This window comes from Solanum dulcamara, chromosome 1 (genome assembly GCF_947179165.1).
Source record: "Solanum dulcamara chromosome 1, daSolDulc1.2, whole genome shotgun sequence".
In the NCBI taxonomy this organism is placed as follows: domain Eukaryota; kingdom Viridiplantae; phylum Streptophyta; class Magnoliopsida; order Solanales; family Solanaceae; genus Solanum; species Solanum dulcamara.
In genome coordinates, this window is record NC_077237.1 from 70,259,610 (window position 1) to 70,266,289 (window position 6,680).

The 6,680-nt window shown below is 39.9% G+C and overlaps 1 pseudogene; it reads left to right on the forward strand.

Annotated features, from left to right (window-relative positions):
- The first annotated feature begins 320 nt into the window (after positions 1–320).
- Positions 321–438, forward strand: LOC129904164 (5S ribosomal RNA; annotated as a pseudogene).
- Positions 439–6,680: the final 6,242 nt, after the last annotated feature.

Consider the following 6,680-nt stretch of genomic DNA (forward strand, 5'->3'; position numbering starts at 1 on the left):
ATTTAAAAGAGTAACAGTATCAATAAAACAGCTGGTGAGATATTAAGGATAAGACTAACTAAGAAGGGAAAAAAAACCATGGTAAGAATAGTGAAAAAGGTTAAGAAGTATTATACTATGGGGTGGAATACGAAAAGGATGTGATGTGAATATAACGAGGATCGTTATGAAAAAAAAGTAGAGCCTAGTGAGAAAGTGTCTAAAGATAGTATGTGGTCCGTATAATGAGAATATAAGGGTAACTTGGGCGGTGCAGCCTGGCCTACCGGATCAGCTGCTGGGTCATCGTCCTCTTCGGTAGTTACGTGCCCCACGGGGCAGGATACGATCATACCAGCACTAACGCACCAGATTCCATCAGAATTCTGAAGTTAAGCGTGCTTGGCCAAGAGTAATATTGGGATGGGTGACCCTCTGGGAAGCCCTGTATGGCTGTGAGATGAGACGATATGCATGTATATATACGTTGGCCTTACATGGCAGTGTTGATATAAAGAAGTATTGTGGATACGTCACTCCACCGTGAAAGATGATAAGACCCTTTGAGATAGGGGATGTAGCTTTGCAAAACAACTAGTGCCTTGAGAATTTGTTAAAGGAACAAGTGGTACCCACCGGGATAAGGCTAGGTCTATGATAAAGCTTGGGACACCGAGCGTCGGAAGGTAAGTACTGCCTATTTTAGAATTGGAAACGACTATAAACCCTAACTAGTTATTGATCAAAATAAATGGGAAGTCACTTTGAATAAATTGCTACGTGACTCAAGTACCAACAATTAGACTAAATTAGCACCTTATGATAGTGCTAAGCTGTCGTACCTGGGCAACCAAAGGTATGGACAATATAAAGGAGGGCATTGATATGATGCAGTGTATCAAATGTGTTGGAAAAAAATCATATGTATTAGAAAATTAGAAATAAGGATGTAAAGTAGAACCCAAGCAGATAGTGACATGGGTACACCCCAAAAGGGGGGAAGTGGATATGGAAGATACAAGCGTGGAATGAAACCAATCAACAATAAAACGTATTAATGTGAATACTTAAATTTCAAGTGAGATCCCATGCTGGAACAAGCTGGCAAAATTTAAAAGCCAGCAATGGGTGGATAGAAGCCAAAATGATACCTGCGATAATGTTGAGAATTATTGATAAGGTCCTTAAATAAGTATGACATCATAGAATGGGTGCATACAAAGTGGGTGAATACAATAAGGGAATTACTATGAGAACTGAAACATACTGTAAGGAATAGCTAGGCTATACTCGACAGAAGGTAAGATGTTAGTAACAAAGTTACTGACTACTAGTATTGTGGTTAACATTCGGGGACGAATGTTCTAAAGGGGGGAAGGATGTTACACCCCGTACTTTGGTACGTTAGAACACTTCTTAAGCTTTTTAAGTTCCTGGGAAGGCTACTAAGTTTCTTAAAAGTTATCATGCGCGGATACACTACGACACTGTCAAACGACTCTAAGGGAGGGAGAATGTGATACCTCGTAGTAGCGAAGGTTGGAGATGGAGTCATAAGAATTCGGAAGGAATTGGAGCCCAAGTAACGAGTCATAGGACTCGATTTAACTACGTAAGTTATAAATGTAAAAGTCTTATATACTTGAGCTACTGGAGGACATACCAAGCCTACATAGCACGGATTACATAGGCTCTTAAAATAAAGTGAGATGACAAACCTACGAAAGGGAGCAAAAACTAGTTTCCAAACTTATGAAAGCAAAGCAAGCAGGTGACAAGCAGGCAGGTGACAAGCAAGTAGGTGACACACCTAGGTGGGACCCACACTGCCACATGGCAGCATGTGACTGGCCGAATAAGTTGAGGTGACACCCTAGGAGGCTACCACATGGCACCCTAGGGGCTGCCACGTGGCACCTTCTCAAAAGGTGTATATATATGTATTATGTGACTCTTAACTTGTTCATTTTCCAAAAATCAGCCAAGGAAGTTGAGATAAAATGTGAGAGAAAGAGAGAAAGCTAGGCAGCCACGGATTGAAGAACCCGTTTTTAAAGGGGACTGCTGTTACTAATACTATCATAACTCCTTCTGTATAGCTCCGTTTCAAGTGATTCAAGATGTTTTGGAAAGATATTTCATAGGGATATAACTTTCGTTTAGCCTCTAAAACCCAGTTGTTCTTTTTTATCAGCTTGAAAAAGGGTGATGAAGTATGGGGTAGGTGCTGCCCAGATTTCGTTTTGGAAATCCTACACAGACTGCTGTTGGTATTTTGGGCATATCTCTTTGTACAAAATTACTGTAGGGATGATTCGAAATGGTATGCGACCTTGAGACACATGTATACAACTTTCCATGAGGCCACAAATCCTGTTTCCATCAATTACCCCTTCGAAACTAAGAGACAATACGAGACAGTAAGCTGCGTAGAATTCACGTTTTGACAACTTTGGCGAGTTTTGGCCAATTTCGGGTAAGTTAAGGTTTATCCTTTCAATTTGGAGTTTATGGTGTTTTTAATAAGGGTATTATATGTCATCTAAGTTGTTGGAAATGTAAAAACATGATAGAAATGTTTGACGTTGAAGACAATGTAAAATTGAAGTTGTCATAGTGGAATTGTAATCGAAATGAGGCGTTATGTGTGTGGAGGTTGCTTCTAGTTGTGTGGTGCATGTTTCAGGGTCTAAATATGTTCTAAATAAGGTGGGGGAGCTTCTGGTTTCAGCCACACGACCCTCCTCTCCGCACGATTAAAGGTTTTACGAAATAAAGGCTAAAGACCCTATTTTAATATCGTAATGTTAAGAAAGTTGTTTGGAGCCTATGTTGTATAATGTTGCCATGTTTTATGTGTATATGAGTTGCAGGTTATTGTTGTTGGTTGGCTGTAGTGATTAGGGATAGAATTAGGAATTCGGATAGGGCAAGTTATAGAGGAGATGCTCCCCGAATTCCGTTAACTTCTTAACTAGTTAATAAACTAGTCGAGACTAGTCGAGAAAGGATAATAAGGAGTTGGTTCCTATGGGTGCTTGGTTGTGGATTTGGAAGCTGGAAAGTTGAAGGTTACTAATATTAGTATTACCTTCGTGTTAAATAGGTTCAGAGGACGACGAGACATGCTGGGCTAAAAGCAGTCGACCAGAGGTATGTGAAGCTTTCTTTTGGCATGTTTTTGGCATAAGTATGTAAAGTTATTCTTCTCTTATGTTGGCATGTGTTAGACGTAAGTAATGAATGACATGCATATGAGCTTGGGGTAATTCCATTCATAAATTCCAAGCCTGAACTATGAGTTTCATTCACTCCGTGATGATAGAACTCCTGTAATAGTTGAGTTGTTGCCTTTTAGGGCTTTTATATGATGAAAGGTAGTATGTGTAAAGCCTGTCTCTCCTTCCCTTTGGGATGTCTTAAATGTAAGTAAATTGAGATACGATTTGAGTATAGAGGTAGTTCTAGTTGTAAGTTGCGAGTATAACTCGTTACTTTAGTTCACTCCTAAATGCTAAGGGTCTTAAAGTAGTTAAACTACGACCCTAGAGCCTTCTATAGGCTGAATAGTGATTGGAGGTGTAAGCTCCTACACCTGGGGGTTCTTGGGCATACTTTATGATAATGGTTGAGGGATATTTGATATGCTGATGAGTCCTACATGTATGTATATGCATATTACATTATATATGGATCGGGCCGTCGTTCCTCGGCGTTGTTATATGATATGCATATATACGGATCGGGCCGTCGTACCTCGGCACTATTATGCATTATATGGATCGGGCCGTCGTACCTCGATACTATTATATGAGACACGAATCGGGCCGTCGTTCCTCGGCATTATTATGATATACGGATCAGGCCATCGTACCTTGGCATTATCATTATTATAACATGATATATGGATCGGGCCGTCGTTCCTCGGTAGGTACTTGCGTTATACATGGATCGGACTGTACGTTCCACAGCGCTAAAAGCATATATATGCCTATCATGATAGATGATGTTATTGTACCATCGAGCCCCTAGCGAGCCGGGTACAGGGTTGATGAGGGTAGACATAACTCTATTTTGTAAGACGCAGGTATAGTGCTTTATTAACTGTTATATTTGTATCCTGCATCCCTATTTCAGTGTTGTCATAATTATGATGTTGTATGCTTTATATACTCAGTACATGTATCGTACTGACCCCCCTTTCTTCGGGGGGCTGCGTTTCATGCGCGCAGGTGCAGACACAGGTTTTGGGAGTCCACTAGCTCAGGATTCCACCTAGTAGGTTAAAAGAAGCTCCATTGATTCGGAGCTGAGTTTTGGTACCAAACCTCTGATGTATATATTTATTTATTCAAAGGTATGGTGGGGGCCTTGTCCCACCATATGATATCGTCACTACTCTTAAAGGTCTGTAGACATATATGTGGGTTGTATGTGGAAGTTTTGTTTAGCTGGGTCTACATGATGTATTACAGGTATGTGTTATGGCAGTCGTGTTGGCTTGTGTGCCCTTTCATGTTATGACACAAATAAAAGAGGCTACAGGTACATAAAATGCTATGACCCATTGGGATTCTCCTGTACATGATTCTATTATTTGTAAACCGGTGTGACTATACCTGAGTTATATGCATACGAGGGTCCAGGATGGACTCCAGTCACGGCCTACGGGGATGGGTCGTGACAAAACCCGTGAAAAAGTCCATATTCACATCTTCCCACTTCTATGTAGGAATTTTAATTTCTTGAGCTAGACCTCTCGGCCTTTGATGCTCAACTTTTACTTATTGACAATTAGGACACTTAGCCACAAACTCCGCTATATGCCATTCCACCAATACACTTCCCTCAAGTCACGATACATCTTGATGGATCCTGGATGAATTGAATACCGAGAACTATGGGCCTCATTCAATATCAACTCTCTTAATCCATCAACATTTGGAACACCCGAACAACCTTGGTAACGTAGTACTCCATCTCCTCCTAAGGAGAAAGACTCAACATCTTTTTCGACAACCGGCTTCTTCAATTCGACCAAAAATCAAATCATTGTCTTGTTTGGCCTTAACGTCTGCCGCAAGAGATGATTCCGAATCATTATGTATAAGAACGCCTCCATCATTGGAATCAACCAAACGCACACCTAAACATGCTAATCTATGGACCTCTTTAACCAATTTCCTTTTACCTTCCTCAGCATGTGCAATACTATCCATAGACAAGAGACTAAGAGCATCGACTACAACATTTGCCTTACCCGGATGGTATAGTACACTCATGTCATAGCCTTTTAGGAGTTCAATCCACCTCCTTTGCCTAAGATTCAAGTCCCTTTGACTAGATACATATTGAAAGCTTTTGTGGTCGGTAAACACATCAACATGCACCCCATAAAGATAATGACGCCAAATTTTCAAGGCAAACACAACCACCGCAAGTTTAAGATCATGGGTTGGATAGTTCCTTTCATGCACTTTAAGTTGCCTGGAGGCATAGGCTATAACCTTACTATGTTACATCAAGACACAACCTAGACCAACACGCGAAGCATCACAATAAATAATAAATCCATCCAAACCTTTGAGCAATGTCAAAATAGGAGCCAACATGAGATGATCCTTCAATATTTGGAAACTTTTCTCATATTCGTTCGACCATTGAAATTTTGCCTTCTTTTGTATCAACTTAGTTAAAGGTGAAGCAATAGATGAAAATCCTTCAACAAACCTTCTGTAGTATCCGGTTAATCCCAAAAAGTTTCTAATGTTCGAAGGAGATAATGGTCTAGGACAATTCTTAACTGTCCCCGTCTTCTTTGGGTATACTTTAATGCCATCACCGGACACCACATGGCCAAAAGATAAAACTTCCCTCAGCCAACATTTGCACTAACTAAATTTCGCGAATAATTGTTTCTCTCTCAATGTTTTTAACACAATCCTCAAGTGACCCAAATGATCTTCCTCATTTCGAGAATAAATCAAGATATCTTCAATGAACACTACTACAAACATGCCCAAATATGGCTTGAAAATACGATTCATCAAATCCATGAATATCGCGAGAGATATAGTCAAACCAAACGACATTACTACAAATTCAAAATGGCCATACCTTGTTTGAAAAGCCATTTTGGAAATATCACACTCTTTTACCTTCAATTGATGATAACCAGAATGGAGGTCAATCTTAGAAAATTAGCTTGCTCCTTGTAATTAATCAGACAAGTCATCTATCCTTTGGAATTAGATACTTGTTCTTTATGGTGAACTTATTCAATTGCCTATAGTCTATACACATTCGGAGTGACCCATCTTTCTTCCTAAAAAATAACACAAATAACACGGGAGCACCCATGGTGAAATACTCGGTCTTATAAAACCCTTATCCAAAAAATCCTTCAATTGTTCTTTCAACTCCTTAAGTTCCGTCAGAGCCATATGGTAAGAAGGAATAAAAATAGGTTGGATATTGGGAAAGAGATCTATGCCAAAGTTAATTTCTATTTCGGAAGGAATACCGGGCAAATCACCGGGAAACACATCAAAAAACTCATTAGCTATAGGGACCGACTCAAGAATAAGAGTTTTAGAATCGACGTCCCTAACTCGCACAATATGATAAATGCACCCCTTGGAAATCATTTTCCGAGCGTTAATACATGAGATGAATCGACCCTTAACCACTGAATTATTACC